Source organism: Passer domesticus, chromosome Z (assembly GCF_036417665.1).
Source record: "Passer domesticus isolate bPasDom1 chromosome Z, bPasDom1.hap1, whole genome shotgun sequence".
Classification (NCBI taxonomy): Eukaryota; Metazoa; Chordata; class Aves; order Passeriformes; family Passeridae; genus Passer; species Passer domesticus.
The window spans coordinates 37,305,179-37,332,508 of record NC_087512.1 but is presented as its reverse complement, the minus strand read 5'-3'; the positions used below and the strand labels follow the sequence as shown (position 1 = coordinate 37,332,508).

General features: G+C 39.2%; 2 long non-coding RNA genes across 2 annotated transcripts; one reads left to right on the top strand and one right to left on the bottom strand.

The window, feature by feature from the left end:
• The first annotated feature begins 1,671 nt into the window (after positions 1-1,671).
• On the top strand, positions 1,672-9,051 carry LOC135290424 (uncharacterized). Its single transcript, XR_010353194.1, has 3 exons — positions 1,672-2,488; positions 2,935-3,186; positions 8,923-9,051. It is a non-coding gene; the product is annotated as an uncharacterized LOC135290424 (long non-coding RNA).
• Positions 9,052-13,982: 4,931 nt separating this feature from the next.
• LOC135290423 (uncharacterized) lies at positions 13,983-21,127 on the bottom strand. The gene is made up of 2 exons (XR_010353193.1): positions 19,683-21,127; positions 13,983-17,594 (listed from the first exon to the last, which is right to left on the bottom strand). It is a non-coding gene; the product is annotated as an uncharacterized LOC135290423 (long non-coding RNA).
• Between the last annotated feature and the right edge of the window lie 6,203 nt (positions 21,128-27,330).

Here is a 27,330-nt window from a genome sequence, read left to right as displayed (position 1 = left end):
GTTGTGAATCAGAATGGTGTATTGATCAGAAGTGAGTGTGAGGAGGGCGGCAGCAGCAGGGAGAAAAATCATTTTGCAATCAAGACCATTGCTGTTTCAAACTCAGACGAGATCTCTTGGTAACTGGCAGCTGCCCAGGGATCTAACTGAAACCAATAGGTTCATTTCCTGTTGTATTAGTGTCCACTGTTGTAAATGATCTAGCAGGGCTTATGAACACTCACACCAGTGATTAGAAAAAATTAGTGGCCTGCCTTATGGAGCTGAGGCAGAGGCAGCAGGGTAAAAAAGGTATTGCACATAGTTCAAAGCACAGCTGAAGGGGATCAAGAGAACTTCATGTTGTGGGCATCTCTGGACTGCTGTTTTGAATTCTTATGATCATGAATGCACACATGTGTCAGTCTGAAATGCTAATTTGTTGAGGCATTGACTTTCTAAATTAGTTAGAGCACCTTTTATGGAAGTTATGCAGTTTAGTGCTGTGTGTCTTTTCTTGTAAAACACAAATACAGGAACAGAAGAGCTGTGGTGCTTGAGCGTTTATTCTGTATTTACAATAGCTGTTCATCTTCCAAGGTATTAAATATTAATTGCATTCTCAAAATAAATCTTGCAATTTAGTAACAAACTGGGTTTTTTTGTATAGTTCAATACATACATTGGATGAGCAAAGAACATTTAGATGACACAGAAAATCTACCCTGGCTAATCACTGAATTTGCCTTCTCTTGTAACAAACAGACAGACTAGATTGGGTGATACAGTATTCAGAATTTCATTTCTTCTGGCTGATGGCATTATGTGCACTGTTACCTGCATGCACACTCTGAGGCCAAGCCTGTTATTCTACACAGAGCAACGACATAACTAATCATTCTGTATAAAAGGCAGAAGCTTTCTTTCCATAAATTCAAAGCTGCAAGCTCTTGCTTTCCTATGGAAAGAACTAAAATTCAGACTGAGCTGTGAGGAATTTGGAGTGCACCAAAAGCTGCTCTGGACCGTTGGTTGGTTTAAAAGAGGACTGGCAGGGGGAAAAAAAACAGCTCCTGACAAACCAGCTCTCAGCCAACACTTAATGACTGGAAAAGATGTGCAAACCATTAATAGCACCCTTTATCCTGTAACAGCTGATGAGCTCCAGCAAAAGACAGCACACTAAACTGTGCTTGCTTCCTTTTTCTCTAATTAGTTTAAAGGGAGTTTGTTGTCAGTGTAAGTTCTGGTCAGTCCAACTTTGGTCAGACCATGTTTTTCGTAATGCATTATTACAGCCAATAACACATCAGAAAAACAAAATGCAAGTTCTTTAATCAGTCTGATTTTATTTTTTAATTATGTTTTTCCTGGGTAACGCTTCTCACTTGCCACACTAGGAAAATGCATCTTAACCATCTCCGTTCAAATTTCCAATATTCCAAATGCAGAATCATGAAATGGTCCTAATTTACTGAAATATGGTGGTGAACATTTATTTTTTTTGCTACTGTCATTTTTTCTAGCCCCAGCAAAAATTTTTACCTATTTTTTTTTTCAAATTTTCATTGCATCCAACATCATATTCATGGTTATCCATTGAAACAATTCACAACTTTTTTCAAGTTCATCAATAGCATTTACTGGGTGTTTAATTTTTATGGAAAAATTGTATCTGAGTATTCCTGAACTTTGTGATAATATCCTTTCTCCTGCACCCTACCTTTCTGATACTCTAGCTGAGAGTAAACCAAGGTCGCCACCATTTTCTCTGAAGAATCTAACACCATGACAAAAAAAATCCAAAATTGCTTGGTCCATTTACAAAAAAGCTTTTATCTGTGAACTCTCCCAACATTTTTCTTTTATATTCTGTGAAAGATTCAATTTTCTGCTATAAAAAGGCACAAAGAAAAGCATATAGCATAACTGCAGCCCTTCTAAAGGCTTTTCATGCTGGATGGTGTGGGGGTAGGTTGAAATAGGGTAGAGGGAGTGAAGATGAAGAGCAAAGCCTCCCTTTTGAACCAATGGGACTATAAGCTGGGAGAGACCAGTGGTATTCACATATTCTTTGATCAGAGAGAGTCTTAATTCTTCCCAGGATTTTCCTGAGAAGCTGTGAGAAAGATCAAGGAAAAACAATTCTTGTCTTCACTTGCTGCATCTGTTGTTTAGCACATGTGGAATATGTTATGGAGATTGATTCCCAAAAGGTCGTTTCTTAATTGGACACTGGTGAGGGGTGTTTTAATTGATTGACCAATTAGGTCAAAGCTGTGTTGTGACTGACTGTAAGGGTCACGGCTTTTTTTCTTTAGTATAGTATAGCACAGAGTTAGTGTAGTATAGTATAGTATAGTATAGCTTAATAAGGCATTTGTTCAGCCTTCTGAAATCATGGAGTCAAGGCACTTTACTCCCTACCACAATAAGGGCTAGCAAAGGTTTGGAGGAGCAGAGGTGCCATGTTCTGGTGGACCCCTAGTAACGTTGGGCATGGAGAAATGTAAGCAACCGTGTGTACACAGAATGGTAGCAGTAGTTTGGCCTCCGTTTTGCCCAGGCAGCCCCAGTGCTGCTAGAGATAGGACTGGGGTTGGAGTGCTGGGCAAGAAGCTGAGGGATCGGGAGCTGCAGGAGTGGGGCCAATGTTTGAGGACTGCTGGGAGAAATTCAGGGGAGGAGAGTCTCACCAATAGGAAACTGGGATCAAAAGACTGTGTATGAGGATAAGCCCCAAAATTTCTAAATAAATAATTTATAGCCCCATCATCAATTATTTTTGGGGGTCTAGACTTGTCCAAGATAATCCAGGGACAAGTGAAGGAAAAAAAAACAGGAGTAAAGGGGTTTGTGGGGTGACACCAAGTCTTGGCTGGTCATGGCCACTTCCATGTAGGGGGTGTCCACTAATTTAATAGTGAACTTCTCATCTCCCTCACCTCCCTGCAGCAAGCTGCTGTGCAGTGGACTCAAAGCACCTGAGGGGAAGGAATTGCACAGCCTGGCTCTGTGCAATTCTCCAGCCAGGATGAAGGACTTTATCTGGGCTTGTTTACTGGAAAAGAAGGTAACTGTGGATTGGATTGGATTGGAAAAGAACATGGTTTTTCAGCCAGCAGGGAAGACTTCCATTTACAGAATAAATGGAGATACATTAGAAATAGCACACTTGAACAGCAATGAAGGTGCAACATCAAAAAGGTAAGCCAAGACTTTTTACTTTATTGAAGACATTCGGGTGGAATATCGCATTTGTGTTGAACCAAATACAGCAAAGCTGGAGCACACTGTTGATTGTTCTGAGTTTTTCTTAATACCCTCAGGAAAAAAGGCACTGGAAGAGCAAATAACCAAGCAAATGTTTATCTGTGTGCTTGATAAGTTCCTGAGAAATGGTCTTATCCAACCAGGCAATGGCTACCAACCGGGTTAAACTATAATGTGCTTTTTGGCAGAGATTTCAGCATTCTTGCTTGAGACAGCTTGCTTGCAACTGTTCTAATGAAAACAAGCTGTATGTAAGTACCATCAGGGGTCCTCTCTGTTCCCGGGAAAGCATCTTACTTTGAAGGAATTTCACCTTCCTGTTCAGGAACACAACACCCAGAAAAAAACTGAAAATGCCCAGTGCAACTATGTTGATTATTAACTCTTGATCAGTCAAGCTGCAGACTTTGAAACCTGGATATATACAGCAAGAAACAGATCAGGGCAAATGCCCAGATGAGGGCTCTGCCTTTTTTAGCATAACATAATTATAGTATGACATTACAGGCTCCTCTTTTGATGTAATAGAGGCCCATGTCACTCAAGTGCTGAACATCGTATGGCATTTACCTCCTAAAATAAAAAAAAAATATCCTTTGGTAATCTTACTGAAAATTCTTTGCTCTTTAATTTTTTTGAAATCTTGCAAATAATACAGAAAAACACTGGTATTGTTCAAAATCATTGTAGCTTTTCTAGGTCTGCTACGATAGAAATCCTTGAAAGTAGATTTTATATTTATGTGAGTTGTTATGCTCATGTGAAGTGACAGAATAGTGTTCTGCCATGTTGCTTTGAAACGTTTCTCAATATGTACTATAGCAGTGTCTTCCCAACTACACTGCTTTTAAAAGTCAAAGACTTATAATAGCAATTTCCCATGCTTTCATCCAAAGCCTGAAAATATGCCTTGAGCAAGACATTAAATCAAAAGGAAAACATTGCCAGCTATTTGACTGTCTGTCCAGCTCCTTGGGAGGTAGTTTGCCAATGTGAAGAAATTCATATTACAAAAGCAAAATGAAAGAAAACAGAAATTAAACAATAAGAGCAGCTTCAGCTCTGAGCAATTGTCTGAGTATTCCACAGCAATCAACTTTTGCCTTCTAGAAGAACAGATTTAATTTGATCTTACTTTCACTGATTTATTTTCTGCTTCAGTTTTGAGTTTTTAAAAGGAAGCGTTTCCTTTTTCCAGTGTCTCAAATTGGGCATTTGAAGGACCTCTCTAACATCTGTAACTCTTCTGCTCTTTTTTCTCCTTGATGTTTGTTTGTCTTGGGGTTGCACATAAGCAAAATATCCAGTCCTGAGGAATCCCCGTGGTGAGTGTGTTGGTTGCTATACTATTCTGCATGAATGGGTAAATTAGGACTAACCTCTTTAGATGAAACTAGTTAAAAATGGTTTTAAATCTCAATCTGCTGGGTGTTGGCAGTTTAGGATGCCACAGTGGGTAGTATCTGCTTGTACTGGCAGAAGGAGCTTTTTTGTCATTTCTGCTAGCACAAATGAATGTCATTTGTGCAATCAATATGTGCTTGATTTCCTGCTGTGGGTGGAGGGAGATCGTCTCATAACTACCAATTCAGGCATCCAGTGGGAAATTTGTTGGGAAAAAACCACAACAAAACCACCACAACCAAACCAAACAACTGACTGGAAAAAAAGCCTTTCTCTGTAGACCTACTTGCTCCACCAAGGGCAGGATGACACATTTCACAGCCGCTGTAGGTCTCCTATATTATACATCTATGCCTATCTTTGCTAAAATCTAGTTAATTTTCAGTCAATTCTCTTGTATTTGTCCCATAAAACTACCTCATTTATTTAGTGTAAGGCCCTATCTCCATATATTGTTCTTGCTCCCTAGTGTCTATTCATTACTTCAATAAAACCAAGGAGGAAACATAATCCTTATGCTGATGTTTATCTTAAAGGCTTCTCACCTCCTGCCAGCTCCTTATCAAAGCTGAGATGCTTAACATTTGTCCAGTTAGATTTTGCTTAACTCTGAGGATAGACATACCAAATGTTTTATGGAAAACATGTTTCAATGCCTAGATATTCACATTATGGCTTCTCTGCTTTTTGGGGAGGATTTTTTACTTTTTTTTTTTTTTGTTTTGTTTTTTTAAAATGCTGTTGGAGTAAGGACTGCTGACTCTTTTCCATTTACTGTGCAGACCGAAGAGATATGCCTTGTCCTGTCCGGCAGAAATAGCTTGATGGGAAAAATGATTTGTGGACCATTCTTTCTCTTGAGTAGGGGAAAAAAATGGTAATTTTAACTCCTCCATTGTTGTGACTCAGTCTTGAGTGGGCTGTAAAATCATGTTGTGTTTTTCCCCCTTTTGTTATAAGAAAAAGGAATTCTTATCTTAAAAGTGCCATTGTGGTTTCCATCCTTGAGAACTGTTAAAACTTTTCTGTATCTAAATCACACCCTCCCATGAAGCAGCTGAGATGACTCTACCTTAACTTCAAATGCAGCACTTGCATGCAGCATTGGCTTTACGGAGAAGGACTTATTCTTTTACAGGTGAAGTGCAAAAGAACTAGAAAGCTCTTATTGTGCTCAAGTTGTCCTAAAAGGTCTTTGTATAACTTGAGCAGCCACAGGAACATTGAAATGAACTTGGAACACTGGAGTGAGCTTGGCTAGTGATAATAATGTAATGTGTAGATTCAAAAGGATAGCACTCTTTTCATGGTCATCTTCCTCTGGGCATACTTAATGGAGAAGAGTTTGGAGTACTCAGCACTCTTGTAGGTGCTGTCAGATATGCACATGTGTTCAGAACACAGCATGATGGAACAGAGGAGATCCTGAGACCTTCTTTTCTGCTCCTTATTCAGCTATTTGTAGCTTCAGCTATTATAAAATCCATTGTGTTCTTGTCCAGTTAGACACCATGTACTCTCTACAATGGCACTGAGATGTACAGATTATGTTTGCTAGTTGTCAAGTGTACCTTGAAGTTCCTGTGATGCAGAAATACTATTTTCCCAGTGTAATAAGTACAGAACAAAAACTCTGTGAGGATATTGGTGCTAATGCAAAATGTGCCCTACAAGATGAAACACAGTGAATAATGTGGCTTGCACACACAGGTGAACAAATTGCTCAGGAGATTCAAGGTTCACTGCAGTTCAATCAGAAATCAGGGGTGACCTGTTCTGTGTTCTCAAGACATACTAAATACGTTCTTCTTGCCACTGCTTACCTTTTGCTGGGTCAGGTATTTTAATACACTGTGGGAGTTCTCTCTTTGAGAAAAAACTCCCAAGTCTCAACTTCCCATCTTTCAAAGAGGATTTCATTTTGTTATCCTTGCAAATTTTAATTTAAGTGTGTTTGAAACCTCAATCTTTGTTTAAGAAAATGGTTGTAAAATTCTTCGGTTTAGCAGCTGGCAAATTCATCTCCAGGGCAGAAAGTTTAAAGGTTTTTAGAGATGAGCCTGACCCGGGTATCAGCTGTATATAATTTTGTTGTGCTTTGTGAAGAGCAAGTACTTTGTGCTTGACAGAGAACTGGGCTACTTCAGTAGATGTTAAACACTTTCTCCTAGTTCAGGATTTCTTATGTGCTGTCTGTGTACTTTTAATTGTTGGTTTCTTCCTTGTTGTTTGCTAACCCTAATATAACAAGTATAACTTGTCTGTTCCTCCTTTCAGGTGAGTAGGGAGAAAAAGTGGAACATCCATCTATCTTGAGGAGAATGGAAAAAGAGTAATAAATTCAAAGAAGTTATTCTGAACTAGGCATATTTTGCACTCCTAGGAGCTCATGAATAAAATATATCTTATGGGCAGGTGCTAATCTTGTGTGTGTGTGTGTATTTATGTGTGTGCAAAACACTCATTTTAGACACTAATGGTCTCATACACTGACTTGGGTGTCTGTAGATGGTACTTGCTGAGTATATGTTATGACATCATGAAAGAAAGAGCAATAATAGTGGCTGTCTGAAGGAAAGGAAGCTACCAAATTATATTTTCCTTGTTTGTCATTTGTCATGATGATTCCCATTCAACTACACAGTTTTGGAGCAGGTACCAGCAGGCATTCAAAATAGCCATGGATCCTATCACAGATTACTGCTGTGCCAAATATGATGTTGCTAGTCATATACGTGGGACTGGAGGAAGACAAATACTCAGCAATCTGCAATAACTTAATCCAGATGGTCAAGTTTATGTTTGCTTTAAAATGCAAACTGTCTCCAATGAATTCATTAGAACCATATTGTAGCTTTCTTTTCTAGTATAATTTTAGCAGCTAGGTTAAAAACTCTTGGTCTGCCAAACTAATCTCAAGTGCCCGATTATTTTATTTTTGAAGGGTTTAAACTATTCAACTAATCTTTTTCTTTACCCCCCTCTTTTTCGCATCTAGTTTTTCTTTCCCTTTTCTTTTTTTTTTTTTTTTAAGTACACCAGTGTACAAGACTGAATTATTGGCTTAGGGTATCTAGAGATAGCTAATACACTGTGTTTTGTCTGGGATTAATCTAGATATTTGAATATTATGGATTCATTTCTAATGTATTCAGCCAATGCTGCTGTCTTGTTCCTACCTATGGCTGGATCAGTTTATTGAATAAGAATCATTGGTCCTAAATAAGATAGATATCTTTGCCCATGCTTCCAGACTCTATCTTCCTATACCTTTTTGTTGTTTTGGATTTCTCTTTTAACTTATTTCAAAGATTTGCCAGAACTACCCAAAATTTGGGACAGAGGTTCTTATTAAATAATTTAATTTAAATTTAATCTTATTTAATCTTGTTTAATCAAAGTAGGCTAAAGATGAAGTAATTCTGAGAAACTAAATAAAATGTTTTTATGTGAATTGATTCTGGTAGAATTAAATTTTTAAAGACACTCTAATAGCTACTACTAATGGAGGAAAAAATTCAGTCTTAATAAAAGACCCGAAGAAAATACCAAACTACTAGCACTGATGAATGAGTATGCCTGGGTTTTTTTACATATGTATTAGGTGATTATTAAGTGAAGCCTTCTTTGTTTTCTAAGATGCTTCTATCCCTGCAGTGAACTTGAACTTTAATATTCAGAGACTAGTGGACTAGTGCTTGCACATGAGTCAGTGAGATGCAATCACCCATAGTAATGTTTGGACAGTGTTTGCTGTACCTGGAATAATGGGCTTACTTATTTTGGTGACATGCTCCTTTCTGTATTGAAGTAGTGTCCAGTAGGAATCAGCATTTCATTAGGCGCCACTTGTTGAAACAAGCAAACCAAAAAGGCATCCCGTGCTAAAGACTATAGGATCTGCTTTAGAGTAAATTAAACAAACTGACAGAAAAGTGGAGTGGTAGACCAGGTTAAGCATTGTAAGGTTTTGGGTTTTTTTTACTGGAAAAAAAAGAAATAAATGGAAGGGGTAGCTTTTTTATAACACAAGAGAAACAAGCGCTGATGCTTGCAAGGCATTTTTATTTGTGAAGTAGCAAAATATTCAAGGGAACATGCCAGTGTTGGTCCAAGAGAGTATTGCACAATAAGGGGTTGTGTAATGATATTCATATCCAGCCTGGCAAATTTTGTCTTGTGTGAGAATGCAGCAAGAGTTAGAGGTTGAATCAAGATGCTTAGAAAATTGTTACCTGTTCCAAAATCTTTACAAATGCATTTCAGGTATCACAGGATAGAAGGTTCTGAGATGCTACCAGGAGGCCTAGGACCCCAAGACTGACACCTGGTACAAGTTTCTGGAATCATTACAGTAAGACGCATTCCCAGAAGCATGTGGGATTCAAACCTTGGGCTCAAAATAGAAAGATGGAGGGGGTTTGGGGTAAGTTTTTGAAAACATACAGTCATTCAAACTTGTAGAAATGCTGTCATTGACTGCAGTAATCTGGAATTTTATCACATTTTTCTGTGCCATGTTTCTAAAAGCCCGGTCTGCATGACAAAACAGCTGTTTCTATTTTATTTTCAATATTTCTTCAGAGGTCTGTTGAATTCCTATTGGAAATATTTATAATTGTATTCAGAGTTGTATGAAAACATATGAGAAACTTTCTTCTTTTGTTGGATTTCTTTTTTTTGTTGTTTGTTTGTTTTTCACAAAAAGTAATGCTTTGTGATGATGAATTACCTGAGGTGGTTTATGCCTGTTAGAGCTCTTGTCAGCTCACCCACCTAAACTTTCAGTAGCCCTTTTTGCTGGGGATGCCAGTATCTCTCAAGTCTCCTGTGAAATCTGAATTATAAAACAAGCTTATTTCCCTCTAGGCACTACTTCTAATCTCAACAAATCATTATTTAAAGCAGTTTTTGGACACAGTTTCCAAAAACCAGTATGTCTTTTGGTGAAGGATTTTTCTGACAAAACCCAATGAGTCTTCCTCTAGGAAAGCTGTTGCTTTTAGAGGGACTATCACCAAAGAAAAGCTGAGTAAATACTAGATTTAGTGCATGCCAGGGGATGGCCCTAGGCAGCATGAGTGCTTTTCCTCAGTTAATGATCTTCAGTTTTCTGCAATTCTGTTGTGAAACAACACTATAACAAAGACCATGATGGCACAGCTAGTGCTTTTAACTTACAACTGTACACCAAGCAACTTCATCCTTCTGCTTTTTTTCTCTTCTGCCAAGAAAAAAACCTGAATAGGCAGAATTAGTGCTCCTTTAGTACCAGTTCATTGCTTGCCTAGCAATTTTATTCCAAAAACAGATGATTCGGTATGTGAAAGAGCACTGGTAGGGACCTCCATGTGAGGTTCTTGGAAGGGTAATCTCATTCCAAAAATCGAGGTGGCTGGAATTCCCTCCCCCTCTCCTTTAATACAAATCCTTAAGTGTCAAGTCAGGCAGAAAATTAGTCTAGTCCACATTTATTTTACTGAATGGCAGTCAACTCCCGCCTAATCTTTCAACATATATTTGTTCAATGGATCAACAGATTGAGTAAGCAGCATGACGGATGGGTTTAGAAATGTGTCTGCTTATGTTTGGTTTGTACTGAACCACTGACCATTTTGTGTGTGAATTCATCATAAATTACATCTCCAGGTTACTCAGTACAAGTGAGGAGGGGAAATACTTGTTCTCAGTGCTGAAAGGCATCTTACACAGCTGTCAGCTTCCAGAATGGAAGCTGAATCACATCAGTACAACTTTAGCTCTGTTTTGCCAAAGCTGAATGGGTATGGCTCTGCTTTCACAAGATTTTGCTAATTGCAACTCTACTGCTCTTTGAAGATAACATAAGCAAAAGGCAAGAACAGTTATCGTGAATTAAATGTGTGATAATTGGGGAACAAGGATGTGCTAGGGATTGTATATGTTATTTTAGGTGCATTTGACAAAACTGAGGCTAAATTATGCCAGAAATACATAAGCTTTTAAAATAATGAAAATGCATATTAAAAATTCATTTGTACAATAAATGCAGAAATTACCTGATAGGTTGTATTTAGTAACATCTGAAAGCCAGCTAGGAGAGTGCCATATCAACAGGAGTTGTGTAAATACTTTGATTAACTGACTCTTCCTAATCTGAAAATTGTTTTTAATGTACTCAATATGTGACTACCACTACAGTGGGAGATGAAGGAACAGGAGGAAGTTCCCAGATGTAGAAACTGCTCTTCTGCAAACAGGAAAATGTGACATTTCCATGCCCCCTACTCCTTGCCTGAAAATAGCCAAGGAGCAGGGGACATGGAAATTACCAGAGTCCTGCTGAGCACACCTTTCCAGAGGCCAGGAAGCCAAAATACATCTTCCACTTTTGGTGATTGCATTGGTTTTGAGCCACTGCCTACCCAGAGAGTATAGGCATGTGGCACAAAGCAAGGTTGGGTAAGGGCTTAAAAAGGGAGAAAATATGAATAAAAGGTCGCCCCTACTGTTGCCATCCATCCTCATTTCCATCTAAAAATTACAGTTTTTAAAATAATTTTGAAGATGAAAGAGTCTTGGCTTATCCTGTCTACATTTCTGGAGGCACTGAGCCCCAGATGTGACTCCCTGCAGCCTTCCCCAAGCTTTGGTGAAACAGGTTTAAAGTGGAACTGACTGAATGGCTTTGGAAAAGAAAGGCTATAGGAAGACAGCCAGAGAAAAATAAAGACACTAGGCAGAGGACTGGGTTTCTTTATGCAGGCAGTGGGGAGAAACTAAAGGAGAGTGATGCCGGCCACTTTGCTCTTTTAGATGGTTACGTTCTCATGATGGCAAGTTTTGATTCATGTGGGTTTTTTATGGGATTTGTGTTATCCTATTTTTTTAGTCTTTTGTGCATTGAAACTTTTTTAGTCTCTTGTGCATTGAGAATTTTTAGGATTGATGGAAAATTTTTGATTTTTTGAAAAACTAGACTTCAATGGAAAGCACTGCTTTTTAAAAAAAAGAAAGCACAGGGAAAAAAAGCTATTTTTGACAAACAAAGTTCTTATAATTATGTTTTAATTTCATTTGTTTTATTTTGTGTTGAAGAGTAAATTTGTCATTTCTCTATGCAATAATGTTTCTAACTTTCAGTTCAGCAGAAAAAGAATGTCTTTCTGATGATCTCTAATAAGATCTGAAGAACCTGATAAGTAAAAAAAAAGATTGAGAAGGAGGAAATCAGCCTTGACATTACAAAGAAGAAACTAGGAATGAAAAATTGAGCATATCTATAGGACAAGATTTAGAGCACAGAAACAAAATGAAGCTTGTAACTGAGAGAGTAGCATGAATGCTACACTGTGAGCTTGAAACCACTTTTTCTTAACCATCATCCTCTAAGACAAAAACATCTAACATCTATTCAGTGTAGTAATCCCTGAGGTATCATTTTAGTAATTTTACTTACTGTATTTCTTTTATATAGGTCATAATACTGACTGAAATTCCCTTACCCTCTTCTGTCTTGCTAAGATGTAGGGGGCTTTAGAAACTGCTTCTAGAATACAGTGTTTTCCAAATATTAGCTCAGGGAATAAGATGGGTATGAATGCCCATGTTTGTTGAAATAAATAATCCTACATTGTCCTTGTAAATACTTTTGTTGTGTTTTCCTTTCCTTTAAAAAAAAAAAAAAATTGAGTGGGGTGGTTTGAGTACCCCCTTATGTACCATTAAAGGTTTCGAATATCACATTCTTGCCTTTATCTTTTATTTTCAGCTCTTCCTCTAAACAACACAGAGTTCCTTTCTTAACCAAATACTATGGTATTATTGCCAGTTTCTTCATTTTGAAAAAAATAAATTACATTATTAAATCAAAACAAAAAGCCCTTCACCAAGGAACAAATGCATAAAATTACCAATGCACAGATAGAAATATCAATAGGTATCTTAACTATTTTTACAGCTACTGCTTAATATAACACACTGAATACCGTCTGCAAATATAAGTGTGATTTAGTGAATGATTCCCTTTCATCCATGCCCTTGTGTGTATATACACTAAACATCAAGGTTGTGACAGAATTGCTTGGACATTAAAATTCATTATTTTCTCTCAGTGTGCAGTATTTGTGAGGCCAGCAAATTGAAAATTGTAGTACAAGAAAAATATTAATTAGCTCATTTGAAAAGTAATTCCTTTAGAAGTTTGTATTATTTCTATATCTCTATCTAACTAGATAATTTATTTTTTGTAATTATTAACTACAGAAATTCAGTTAGACTATCTGCTACCCCTCTACCAATAAAAAGGGCATTGCTATCAGATTTGAAAATCTGATTTCTTTTCAAGAATTGTGTTATCTTTTCCATAGAAAATCTATTTATGTTGTTAAAAATATAACTCCTTCTGTTGTCAGATGCTGCAGTCTTCTGGTGTCCTAAGGTTCCTCTTTCTCCTAGTGCTTAAAATTTCTGACCAGGTTTTAATATGGGGATTCTGGAGGAAATACAACCACGCTGAATACAAGTAAAGTGTCACAAGAAAACATGGGTTAACTAGGCAGATTTATCTACAAGAAGAGTGTGGACATGAAATCTTCAAATTAGAAGCCCCATGAAATATGATTTTGAAACTTATTTTTAAAAATTTGTTTTTGTCCCTTGAAAGTTTAGCTCCACCTTGCCCCTTTCTTTATAATACTTTGAATAATTTTAAATGGCAAACATAAGTCCTCTTTTGAAGCCTGAAGTTGCCATGCAAGTCCAAACATTCAAAAGTGGGTCTGAAAGTGCTTTTCATTCTGAGTGTTGCACTCAAGGTATGCAAATTACAATTTGTTCTCATTCCAGTTGCTTTTAAACCATATCATATAGCTGAAGTAGCATGAATCCTCTCTTCAAAGTGTTGAAAAAGATCCACTAAGAGAGGATAAGCAGCAGAAAACTTATGGTGTGTCACACCGATTCCTTTGCCAACATTGGCAAATGTTTAGTTGTCACTGAGACAGAAGATGTAGTGCTGAGGCACACACAGGTGTAAACAGTGTTCATGCTGCAGTTCTCTCTGAGATGTCTTCTGAGTAATCTTAAAACATGTCAGACATAAAGAGATTCAGAGACACTTAAGCATGGTCCTCTGCATGTTATGCATCTGCTTCCTTCTGCAAGTAACCAAGAAATTCAGCTTTGGATATCTAGCTCTGCTTCACAGATTTCTCTTTCTTGAGCCATGTAGTTGGAATTTTATTCCAATGACTTCTTCCATGGGTGTTTTAAAATAAGCATTTAAAAAACTTTTGGCTTTTAAAAACTATAAGTTTGCTATTTTTGCCACCTGGTTTCTAAACTACCTTTGTTTTATTCTATCAAAAGGGTGCTTGAACATGTTTTTTTTTTCTTTTCTCTGTCTGCTGCTTAACTTGCTTTTTATCAATGTTAGAGATTAGTAAAAAAAGCTTCAGTGTTCTTTAGTGAAGGAAGATACGGTACGGTACAGCACAGCAGAGTAGAGTAGCTGGCTGAGAGCCAGCTTGTTTTTAATCATCTGCTAAAGAAATACATTGCAGTTTTAGATGGTTACTGACATTTTCATATGGAAGCATGTTTTGATTAGTGTCTTTCTTTGCTTTTCACATATAAATTGGGAAGGTTTTTGCTGGTGGTTTCAGCAGTAGGATCTGGTCTGAATAGAGTCTGAAAATATGGCACTGGAACATACTAGAACAGAAAAAGCACACCTGGTGAAAAAGCAACTGAGAATACATTTTAGGAGAAGGCCAGCCCATGGAAGTGGAGTCTTGCAAGGTGCCTTGTGTCTTGCCCTTACTCTTTTGCAGTATCAAGGGTTCAAGATCCATAGCATGGTATGGAAAACCCTACTCTTTGGACCCATATCTCCAAGTTGTTTCTGAAGTTTTGCTGGCAGGCAGGGAGAGATCATACTGGCTCAGGATGTTACTGACCCCATGTAAGTTGTCAGGAATGGCTTTCCTGAGCAGCCTCTTGCAGGCTTCTTAAACACACTGTCTCTCACTCTTATTTGTCTGCTTAATGACAGAAACATTGCTTACCATCTTCTGTATTGTGCTTGAGATTCACATCTAAAATGCCATGTAAAAGCTAGGTAGCGCTAATCTATAGTGGCAGCTTGTTAAAATGTCATGGTGATGCATTTGTAACAACTCTAACATAAGATAAATGTGACAAGTGCTAATTCCAAACACCCACAACCCTGAAATTGAGAACAGCTTAGCTAAAGCACGTTGAATTTCCTAGGGGCATCTGAGGTCTATGGTTACAACATCTCAGTCTGCTACTTTTACCTGAGCATGTCAGGCTGCTTTTACCTGAAAAATTAAAATGTTGCATTAATGATTCAAGATTAAATGATGAATGCTTGTTTTAAAAGAGGTTAGGGCAGAAATGCTATGCATATGTTTGAAATCAGCAAAAATTTCTTATTCTCCAGAAAAAGAGAAGGAAACTGTAGGGTAAGAATAGGTGGATTGCCCCATGAGAAAAGAAATAAGCTAAATACCCAAGGACCAAGACCTATGTATTAGCACAACTTCATTTGTGAGCATCCCTCTTAATGAGATTTTACTGACAAGTCTGTGTCATGGACACAAAAGATCCTAATATGAAGAGGAAGCCAGTCTGAGGGAGGAAGAGATAACTGTTCTTCAGATGACATGTTATTAGAATTATGTCCTTTTTTGGTTTGAGTGGGAAGTTCTGTACACAATAGTGCTGAAAGGTGGCCCCATCAGTATCCAGTGAAAGAAATGACAATTGCAGGGATTTGGAAATCTTCATTTAAAAATGAGAGAGACAGAAAAAGCAAAACTGCATTGTCTTCAAATGACTTTTATCAATGGGATTTCCATGTGGAAGGTATTACAATAATGAAAAGCCTGATGTCAAATTAGAAGAAAGTGCAAGATGTCAGCCACGTCCTGAGGAATCACTGAACAAACAAGTACCTTGCTAGAATTAGTGACTCCAAGAAGGTGAAAGGCCCATGCATGTCAGACAGTAAAAGGTGCTTGATGTGGTGGTAATATCGTGCAGCTGCAGAACAAGGACAGGATGGTGGGAAAAAAGAGACAAGAGGTGTGTGAGCAGTCTGCAAACCACAAGGCAAGGTCTCAGCTATACTGTGCTGGGTTTGGAGGTTAAAACATGGTTTGTGCATAACTGCTGGAAAAGAGTACAGAGAAAGCTCTTTCATACAGCAAAAGAACGAAGCTTATAATGGTGATGTGTATGTTACACCACGTGGGGCTCATTTGGAACAGTGGAGAAGCGCAGAAAGAGGGATTCCTTTCCCGTAATAAATCTCATACACTGATATTTTTCATCTCCCAGCAAGAACAATATAAGAAGCTCCACTAAAAGGACAGTGATTATGGTATATTTTCTGCTGTTCTTTCCAGGTTATTCTATTGTGAAGTATTTTTCCAGAAACTGCTGTTCTCTGTAGATATTTAGACACAGAAAAAGGTTTCTGGGTTCCAGATCACCAACAGTTAAAAATTGTCTGCATAAAGAATAGCTAGAGAGAAAGGGAGAGAGATAATTAATCTTTATCCTATTTACCAAATTTTCACTTAGGCTTGAAATAGATTACTTATCTCTATCTCTTTTCTTTCTATCTATCTTTTTCTCTTTTTTTTTCTTTTTTTTTTCAATTCTTAACCCCTGAAAATATCCTAAAAATAGTGGGGTTTTTTAATAGAAAAAAGTATTTTTTCTTTGCTGTTTTTTCCTCTGAAGCATGTGATGCAGTTATGCTGCATACTTACAGCAATTTTCCCTGACACTCCAGCTACATCTTGCTTTGATTTTTGTTCCTTTGTGTGAGATATGGTTTCTTTATTGAAGTTATAATGAGCTTATCTTCATGAATCACTAGAGATCATCCAGGCTAAACTCTCTGCATTTAAGTTCACCCAACACTATTCACTGTAACCCAAAGTTTAAATGAAATATCTCCTTATTATACAAACCAAGCACAATAGTAAGTATGTAGAAATGAGAGATCTATCAGAATAATTTACTTATTTTTATCACAGAAAATCTTCATTTGGAAGAGACCTTAAAGGTCATCTAGTTCCAACACCACTGTCATGGGTACAGACACCTTCCACCGGACAAGGTTGTTCAAAGCTGTATCAAGCCTGGCTTCAAATATTTCCAGGATGAGACATCCACTAGATCGGACATCCAGTTCTTTGGGCATCCAGCTTCTTGGACAACATGTTCCAATGCCTCACCACCCACAGTAAAGAATTTTTTCCTAATATCCGATTCAAATCTACTCACTTTCAGTGTGGAGCCATTCCTCCTTATCCTGTCCTCTTGCAAAAAGCCCCTGTCCAGCTTCCTTGGCACTGCAAGGCCACAATTAAGTCACACTAAAGTCTTCTTTTCTCCAGGCTGAACAATCTCAAATATCTCAGCCTTTTCTCATAGGAGAGATGCTCCATCCCTCTAATCATCATGGTGGCCTACTCTGGACTCATTACAGATACATGTCATTCCTTTGCTGGGGATCTCAGAGCTGGATGCAGCACTTCAGGTGGGATCTCACCAGAGTAGAGTACAGGGTCAGGAAGAATTTATAAATGGTCAAAGATTATTTTTCTGTCATATAGCTATGCAACAATTAAAAATGGTGCAAACTTTTAATAATATTCCAAAGTACTTGGTACATTGAAACAAAGCAGAAGTTTAGCCCCTTAAAAATAAAGGAAAATTATTTGGACTTAAAAAATCTGTATGCAGTATAAGGCAGGAAAAGAGCATTGAAACTCTTTTTCTTACCTTACACTTTGAAATTGTGTAGCTCGTGTGTAGCTTCTTCTCATTTCACACAGTTTCTAATTGTCAATGAACAGGAGGAAGTTTTTTTCCTTTGATTTGGTATAACAGCGGAAGTCTTCAAGTTAGGTCTTGCATATCTGGAAAAGCAAGTTTCTGGGTTAATTTTTACGCCTTTCTCTTTAGGAAATACCTTCTTCAGGGTTACGATTCTGTTTGGAAACTAGATGTCTTAGTACTTAAATTAGCTCTTTTAAGAGGGAAGTCATACAGTGAGTTGGCATCTTGTTCTTCTGATCTGGGAAATGTCTTATAGGACTACATGTACTGTCAAGAGCACAAGTGAGAGGTGGGGGAATTTGAAGCAATGGTAATACAGTTGCTTTTAAAGGCTAGAGAAGCATGAAGACTCCTCCTAGGAGGCTCTGTCCAGTGTGACTAAGATCTCTCACTAAGGTTTCCAGTAGAAACTTCTAAATAAATGTATTTGTAGTTCTTTGACCATAGCTGTAGTATTGAAGTATTTTTTCTTTGTACTAGGCTGTTTTCCTTTCTGCTTTAATGTATACAATGTGGTACTTGTTTGCATAATCCCTTGAGGTTTTATTGTGCAATTAATCTGTATGTTGTTAAGCTTAAAGATAAACCTATCCCATAATGTCTTTCTTCTCTTATCCCATTATTTGCAAATCTGGGAAATGGTCATTGAGTTTAGAAAGCAGTGGGACATGACTGTCCATGGAAATTCTCTCATGTAAAATTAGAGTAATCAAGGAGACAGATGACAGATGACTCTGTACTTTTTAAGTTGTGGGATTTTAAGTTTTTTGACTTTGGCTGTGGAATCTGCTGCTGACTGTGAGCAAACTCTGTGTCTCTATAAAATGGTCATAATAATTCCTTATTTCATAGATGTTATGATGAAAATGAAGCAATGTTTCTAAGTGGTGGGTTGTAGGGGTGCATTAGTTTTAAGTTGGTTTATTCCTGTACCCCCCATTCCTGTTTATGGTTTTGCCCGGGCTCTCTCTCTCTCCCTCTTCTTGATTGTCCCGTCAGTTACACTTTTATCTCTCCTAATCCCTCCCTGGCTGCCTGTCTGTTATTCAGTGTCCATGCCCTTCCATCCAGAACCTTCTGTCTTGGACATGGAATGATTGGACCAGAGGTCAGGGTTCAACCCTCAGTTTATTCCCACTGGAGATCCGAGATGTTTGTTACGCGTTATTCCCTCCTCTCAAAAATTTAGGTTGGTCAGTGTATTCTGTTTATAAGGCCCTGCTGGGCATGCATTTTTGTCCGCGCCCGACGCACTTTCAATAAACCCTCCCGTTTTCCCTGTCGGCGCGGTCCGGTCTTTCTCCTGTGGGTCGCAGCCCAGCTCCTCTTCCAACGGCTCTGGGGGTTCTCGCCCTTCTGAAGGCATTCAGCCTTAAGCACTCTCTCTAGGAAGTCTCCCAGGGGGAGAGTGCCCTTCCCCCCTCAGTACTGCCGGCGGCGCGGCCGGAGCGTGCCGGGAAGTCAGAGTCTTAGAGGCTAGCTGTCGCCGCTGCAGTGGGTAGTGTGGCTGTAAGGTCAGGCAATGAAAGCTAATCCGATTGCATCCCTATTTGCTGACAAAAAGTTATTTAACAGTAGTCCTTGAATTTCAATGCACAATATGCCTGTTTGTGTGCGGGGAAAGTAATATAGCTGTAAATCCATGGCCAACATGGTTTGTAAATGAGGGAGAGGGAGAGAAGCTCTGGGATAGCTCCTCAGGCTACATGGGGTGAGGAGTACTGATGAGTCATGTCTAGGCAAGGATGAAATGTGTGCATCTCCCTTCTCAAACATGGATTTATTTTTATTGTTTGGGGCTTTGCAATAATCTTGATCTCTCTCCTTTTGGCATGGCTTGTGCCTCTGAGTAATGCCCATCACAGACATATGATCATAAACACCAAAATTATCTTATGACTTAATCTAGTTAGCCCTGAATCTTCTCATCTCCCCACTCATGTCCACCTCTGGATGTAAATCAGCTTAGTGCCAGTTGGCAGCTGTCTTGTCCCCTCTTGGATGCACAATAGGCAAGCAGCAGTGGAGCAGCAGAAAATAAACTGGCACCAGAGTATGTAAGTGGGTGTCTGCCTCACAGCGAGGTGACCCCATGCATGAGGAGACTGCTGCCAAAAACACCCCTTCTCAAGGTTAGTGTACTGACTTCATCAGATTTTTGTGAGCACCTGTGGAAAGCCTTGAGGAAGGGTGCTTTCTTTTTGTCAAGGGGAAATCAGTAGCCAGATGAGCTTGATATTTTCTTCTTCTTCCTTCCAAGAGCTGAGCTGTGCAAATCTTCTGCAGGTCCCCCCTGGTCACTATGGTGCTGCTGGCAGACTCATTGCTGGCTGCCTGAGCTGCTGCTGGCTTTGCTTGAGCCAACTTGCCTGGGCAAAACCTGCCACTGCATTTGCACTCGGGGTGACAGGTCAACAGGTCCCAGTTCCCCCTTCCATCAAGTGCCTACTCACATTTTAGCTGGCTTCACCATTCAGGCAGCCTTTAGAAGGCAGAATATGGCAAGGGTGTGGTCTGACCACTATGTTAAAATTCTAATGTTGAGGACACCACATGGACCCACAGGAGACTACAGGAAGGTGAAGTGCACATAAAATGCTCTTCTGTGGTGTTCATATTCTTATGATAATGATTTGTCTGCTTCAGACATAAGATGGTAAAGCTGGTCCAAAAGTCAAAATTCTCGCTTTCTGAAACAAGAAGTAGAAATTCCAAACTGTCCTACAGAAAGGAAAAGTAATCATCTTTGTGTTGGGTGTTAGGCTTTTTCTTTTTTTACTTTCTCTCAGGCAATTTTTCTTCCTATTTGTTGTTCTGGAGATGATGAACGGACAGTATTAAGAGACAAAAGCATGGCTGGGCATTTTCAAATTCCACTGAGATGGTGCTGGCGGAGGAGGGGAGGAAGGGGTATGGTTGCAGCAGTCTCTTAGCTAGGGAGTGAACTTTCTGGCTGGGGGATTTCTCTTGGGAAGTGCAGCAATATCATGAGATGTAGGGGTCTAACCAAGACTTGGCTGGGGTCAGGGGCTGGGCTTTCTCCTCTCCACAGTCAGAGGGGAGAGGAGAGCAGCCACATGTGGTGTGGGGATCAGGTGCTTGTCCTTGTCTTGATGGGGCTGAGCTGTGATGTGATCCTGGGTTCTGTCTATTTATTTTTTCTGTTTGCCGGCTGCTGACATCAGCTGCTGCTCAATTGGACCTGCCCGCCTTCACCATTGCTGCCAGTTGCCAGTGGCTGACACCAAGGTCCATTGCTGTCCAACTGGACCTCCCTGCCCCTGCTGTTTCCTGCCACTGGTCTGGGGTTGTTTGGTACACTTAGCTTGACTTCTCTCCGTGTCTAGCCCCCACATTTTCCTGCTGCTGCACCGAGGTTTCCGCTACACTTTAGTTCCACACCCACAACCCCGGGTCTACCCGGCTGCTGTTCCTGTTGCTGTGCAGGGTTATTGCTACACTTTGATTTGCTGGCCTTGGATCTGTTTGTCTCTGCTGTTCCAGCCCATTGCTCTAAGGTTCCTGCTACAGTCTCAGAGTGGCACTGAGACTGGCTGCTCCCCATGAGTTTCATCTCCCGTCGCCTCAGCTGCCATCGCCGCGTGAGGGCCTGGGCCGCGCCGCGCACAGCGCCCCCTGCCGGCGCGGGGGAATCACCGCACCCGCCCGGCCCCCCGGGAGCCAGCAGCGCCCCCTGCCGGCTGCGACCGGAACCGCTCCAGAAGCGCTGAAAGAGCGGGAGAGACTTCCCTGGGATCGCTGCTCCCGCTCGCTGCGCCAGCAGCGGCGCTGATTGCCTGTCTGCTTACACAGACACGCAAAGAACTAGTATTCCTTTTCCCATATCTTTGCCTGAAAACCCTGTAATTTCAAAGTTTTAATAATTTGCAGGGAAAAGGGTCATATTTTTCCATTCCGGGAAATAAGTTTTGATCAGTATATTCGGTGAGAATTTGGGGAGGGGGGGGTGAGGCTTAAGGCTAGGAGCTCCATTCTCTAGTTCTTTGGGTGGATATCGAGATGTGTTCAGAAATGGCCATCAGTTTTAATAAGTGGCAAGAAAACTTTTATGTCTTTTGGTGGTTTATGGAGTAGAAAATTTATAAGGAAATTTCTGAACTGGACCTACCATACAGTCTTCATTCAGAAATGATCCCAAACAATGCAGATACTCCTGAAAAATAATGTACATTAATGTGATGAATACTAGACATAAAGATATATGGCATGTTACATTTTTTTAGAGAAAGATTTAGGCCTGTCCCTAATATGCACATTCTGAGCAGGATTAGAATTAGAATGAATGACACCTATTTTAAGTGGTAATAATGCACAACTGGGGACAGTAATGTCAGGGAATTAAACCTCACTTTTATCTGAGCTTTGTTTGCTATTCTTATTTATGCTTCTTCTCTTCAATTGAAGCACTAGAAAATAACTCATGTGGTGAGGTCTAACCTTTGTATTTGGTCGTAGCACAGGGTGATCAGCTTTTACAGGATGCCATTTAGGAAGACCATGCCAACACCATGTCACCAACTAAAGAGGCAAAAAAGGCTAAGGCTAATGTTTACTTTGCCCAGTTAGGGTACCCAGCCCTCCAAGCTGGAAGACAGGGATGGGGAGTAAAATGAAGGCCCCACAATCCAGGAGGAAATGGTCAGCAACCTGCTTGCCCACACTCCCAAATCTATGGGGCCAGAATAGATACACCTGAGGGTACTAAGGGAGCTGGTGAGAGCACTCACTGAGCCATGTTCATGTGGATGTGTCTACATGGACTTCATTTAAGTCATCGGTACAGTTTCCCACAGCACTGTCCTGGAGAAACTGGCTGCTCATTGCTTAGACCAATGCACTCTTCACTAAGTTAAAAACCCCCTGGCCCAGAGAAGGTTGGTGAATGGTGCCGCATCCTGTTGGTGGCCAGTTACCAGTGGGGTTTCTGAGAGTTCAGTGTTGGAACCAGTTCAGTTTAATATCTTTATCAACAACCTGGATGAGTGCCCCTTCAGTCAGCTTGCAGATGACATTACGTTGGGTAGGAGTGTTGACCTGCTGCGGTGTAGGAAGGCCCTGCAGAGGGCTATGGACTGAGACTGAGAACAAGACTATGAGGTTCAACATGGCAAGAGTGGGGTCCTGCAGGAGTCACAACAGCCCCAGGCAGCCCTACAGATTTCAGGCAGCGTGGCTGAAAAGCTGCCTGGGGGAAAAGGACCCGGGGGTGCTTGTTGACAGAGTTGAACATGATTAAGTGTGTGCCCAGGTGGCCAAAAAGGTCAGCAGCATCCTGGTTTGTATCAAAAATTATGTGGTTAGCAGGACTAGGGAAGGGCTTGTCACTCTGTACCCAGCAGTGGTGAGACCACGTCTTGAATCCAGTTTAGAGCCTTTCATGACAAGGAAGACATTGAGGTGGTGAAGTGTGTTCAGAGCAGAACAACTGAGCTGGCGAATGATCTGGAGCACAAGTCCTGTGAGGAGTGGCTGAGGGAGCTGGGATTGTTGAGTCTGGAGAAAATGAGACTGACATGAGATCTTATTGCTCTCTAAAACTACCTGAAAGGAGGGTGTAGTGAGGTGGGGGCAGGCTCTATTCTCAAGTAGGAAGCAACTAGATAAGTGATAATGCATCCAAGTTGCCCTAGGGAAGTTTTAAATTGGATATCAGGAAATATTCCTTCACAGAAAGGGTTGTCAAGCCCTGTTCCTACCTGGAACAGGCCGCCCAGGTAGGTGGCTGAGTCACCACCCCTGGAGGTATTTAAAAGACTTATAGACATGGTGCTTAGGAACATGATTTGGTGGTGAACTTGGTAGTGCTGGCATAATAGTTGAACATGACAGTCTTAAAGGTTTTTCTAACATGAATAATTCTATGTTGTATACATTTACTGGTGGATATTTCTGAGCAACACAAGAAGGGTTGGGTCTTAGAGTGTTGCTGAATCTTCTGAAGCATCAAGAATGAATTGTAACATTGAAATTGTATTTACATGTTGCTGAACGAATTCTAAGAAATTACAATATTTATAAATAATTGATCATACAACCATGAAAGCTAGACACAGAAAAACTAATAAGAATGTACATAGTCGACATTTCTACTGCTATAGAATTTTCTTTTTCTTTTGGTAGACATGGCTGACTAGCCCCTCTTTTCCCAAAACCTAACAAACATTGCATTCAGCTAGCATGTCAGGACTAAACCAAGTAATAAAAATATATATTTGAGATGAGTTTTTAGAACTAAATTAAGTGTCCCTATCTTACCCATTACACACAAGTACACTTAAAATTTATATTGTGATGCATTGTCTCTGAATTACATGAATTATGTAGTTCTGTGATATAGTGATTTTTATTGTAAATGGTCATTGAGTTTATAACCCAGTGGATTCTTAGTCGATGGGCTATAGGTATCTGAGATGACAGCTTTCTTTAGTTAGGACTACCAGTACTTGTTGTTTTACTGAATTTCATACCAGTTTATTCAGGAGAATGAAGTAGACAGAGGGACAATATTCATTATGGATCAAAAAGCCTGCACAAAGCCAAGAATGAATCTGAGTGATGCTGATATCATTGTTTTACTGGATGGAAATCAAGCCTTAAGAATGATAGAGACAAAAAGGACAGTCAGACATCTAATACATTCATTCACACTTGCTGATATTTTTTGTTAAATCCTATGAAGGACATCAGATGTCATTGTGCTGGAGGTACCATACCTACCTGAACATATTTAAACTCTGAGAATTAGATTTTAGATTTTTTTTCAGTGACTAAAATGTGAATGATTTTGTACCTGAGGCTGAGGTTGTAATTTTTAATGAATAGGAGGAACAAGAATTTTGTATGTGTTGCTGAGGCTGCAAGAATAGTTATTTTTAAAAATTCACAACTCTATATATACTCCATTTAAACACACAATTATTTAATCTGCCAAAAAATAATGGCAACCATGAAACCATAGTCAAGTACATAGTGATATAGAAAAAAAGCAAAATAGTAACCTTTATCCTCCTACACACAATGCAACTGTAATACCCATTGTGAGTAGACATTTAACACTGTTGGTATTTCTGGCCTGGCAGATGTTTTTGAACGCTAACTTTTCTAGTCAGCACCACTGAACTGACATCACGGACAGCCAGAAGGTCCAAGAACTCTCACTAAAGGTTAACACCTGAAATCCAGTTCTGACAAGGCATTGTGGTGCCTCGTTCTGTCCCATCTCTCCTTCCCATCTCTCATCCCAGGAGACCTCTCAGCTGTGCAAGCCATTGTAGTGTATTGGACCCAGAGAAGTTTCTGCAGGTTAAAAGAGATTATCTGTTAGTCCTGTCCTGTGATATTCTGTCTTGTATTCCTTCGGTTTTTTGTGCATTAGGAGGTTTGTTAGTATTTCTATTTACATTTAGGTGACAAGAACTGTTGGTCTGCTTTTTGCAGTTTAACTTTCAGTAATGGAGTACATATGCATGAGAACTTAACACCTATTTAAATTGTAGTGAAAGGAAAAGGATATTATGTATAAATTAAATATTTTAAAATTTCTATTACTTTTTTTGGTTTTGCGTAGTTTTATTTTTGTTTTTGTTTGTTTGTTTGTTTGTGGTTTTTTTGAGGAGAAGCAGAAATGGTCCTTTGTATAGGGCAAAAGAGAATTTAATTTTGTAAGTGAAACCTTTGAAATTTTTTTTTGAAATAACAGGATTCTTGTACTTATCTTCCTGGTGAAGTTCATTATCTTTGCTACAAAAGACTGAAAGAGAGCTATTCACATTAGATAAGAAGGCATGATAGCTTAAGCCAAAAACCTTTTTGCACTGGGAAGTATGAATAATGTGGCAGCATTATCTACAGGTGATTCTGTAATTTCTTATAATTTTCTCCTTCCCACTAATAAATATAGGAACCAATGCTGGTTTTAGTGCCTCCTGAATCTACATTTGTCTTCTGATGTGTGATATAACATCTTAGAGGTGGAAAAAAGTCATTGCTTTGGGATTTGATGGCTAGTGAACCTAGGAAAACAAGAGTATCTTCTACAGCAGATATTCAAATCCTTCAGCAGAGAGCTTTTAACAGGCCTTTACTGCTCATTCAGCATTGAATAATATTGTTTTTCCACCCACTTGGATTTCTATCACTCCATGCAGTAGTAGATTTTGCAGAAATATTATATATGCTGGACAATGCCTTGTGATACCACAGTAGCTGTAGAGAAGGAGGAAATGAGGTCTTTAAACTTGAAGCTGAGATATTGCATGCTTTTTCTGTTCTCTATAAACTTGGCTATTTAACAGATGCATGCCCTATCTAGCAAACATGAATCAGACGTACTTGGCCTGAGGAATGGTGAGGATGGTCACAAAAAAAACTGCTTGCATCTACGTATCCCATTCTTTGCAGAGGACTTTCTTAAGCATAAGAAAGCATCAAATCTTGAGAATGTTTTCCAATTGAGCAGTGAACTGATTGTGGGAACGTGCTCAGTACCCCTCTGATTTAAGGCAGATGGAAGACTCGTCACTTTAGCATTTTTCAGGATGGCTTGTAAATTTCCTCTGGCAATCACTCAAGTGGATGTGTCTGAAAAAATGGGCATTTATGTCACTTAAGAGATTTTAAGGAAGTCTACCAGCATGGTGATAATCAACAGAGCATGCTGTCATTCAGATCTGGGCCATGCAAACTGCCTTCCCTTGGGAAAGTCTGTTCAAAAGACGCTCATCAGAAACTTGTTGATAAAAAGAGCACTGAACTTTCTTATGGTACAAATGGTTGATGGTTATTTAATCTCAGTTGTACTGTGCCAGATCAACTAGGAGTGAATTTGGACTGAGAGAAAGACTGTGTTTTATGCAATGGGACTTTTTGCTGTGACACATTACAGGAGTTGCTATAGAGGGGTGAAGAGGACTCTTTCTCACTTTCGCTGTGATGAACATCCTACATTTTGAAGGACCAGATTTGCGTAGTACAGAGGTGAAATATGCTATCACACTTTTTTTTGGGTTATCGTTGCCAGAAAGTGAGATGACTCACAAACTGAAACTATTTTTTGCTAGAAGAGTCAGCTGAATATGTGAAGATGCTTCCTCTAATCCCTTTTCAGAAATCTGATAGATGGACAGTAATGCACTGGCAGAAATCCTTGGTAATTCATATGAAGGAATAAAACCTTCTACTTTATTTGGTAATGTTAGGACTTGCAATGTTTTATAATAATGCTTTACAATATTTAGAGTGGCTGCCTACATACAGTATGTACTGCATAAATTATTTCCAATATCAAAACTAGAATTCTTGGCAAAATCTGAAATGTAAAAGTTCATATATTTTTAAAGCAAGTAGGAACTGTTAGATCATTTATTTTAATAGACACCAAATGGGACACTGCTGTTCTCAACTTTTTCTATACAGTTTATTTTTTACTTAAATATTCTACAAGTTTAGAAGGGGAAGAAGACAAATGATCAAGAGTTGATGTTTTTCATAAAAGCAGCACAGCAATCTTTTGCTTGAAGGGATACTGCTAACATTTAAGCTTGTCTGTAGCTGTAAATGGATGTGAATTTATGCTGACTGTAAATAAATGTTAGCAGAATAATGACCTACTAAGACGGCTTTATATTATTCAGTAAATTATTGTACATGTAAGTTGCCTGATATAGCAGCTGAAGCAGGTGCAACAACAAACTACATCCTTAAAAATCTCCAAATATATTAATATTTAAATTACAAAAATCTACTATTGTTTTTATTGCTTTACTATGGGAACATATTTGTGTTGGTTACACTTGT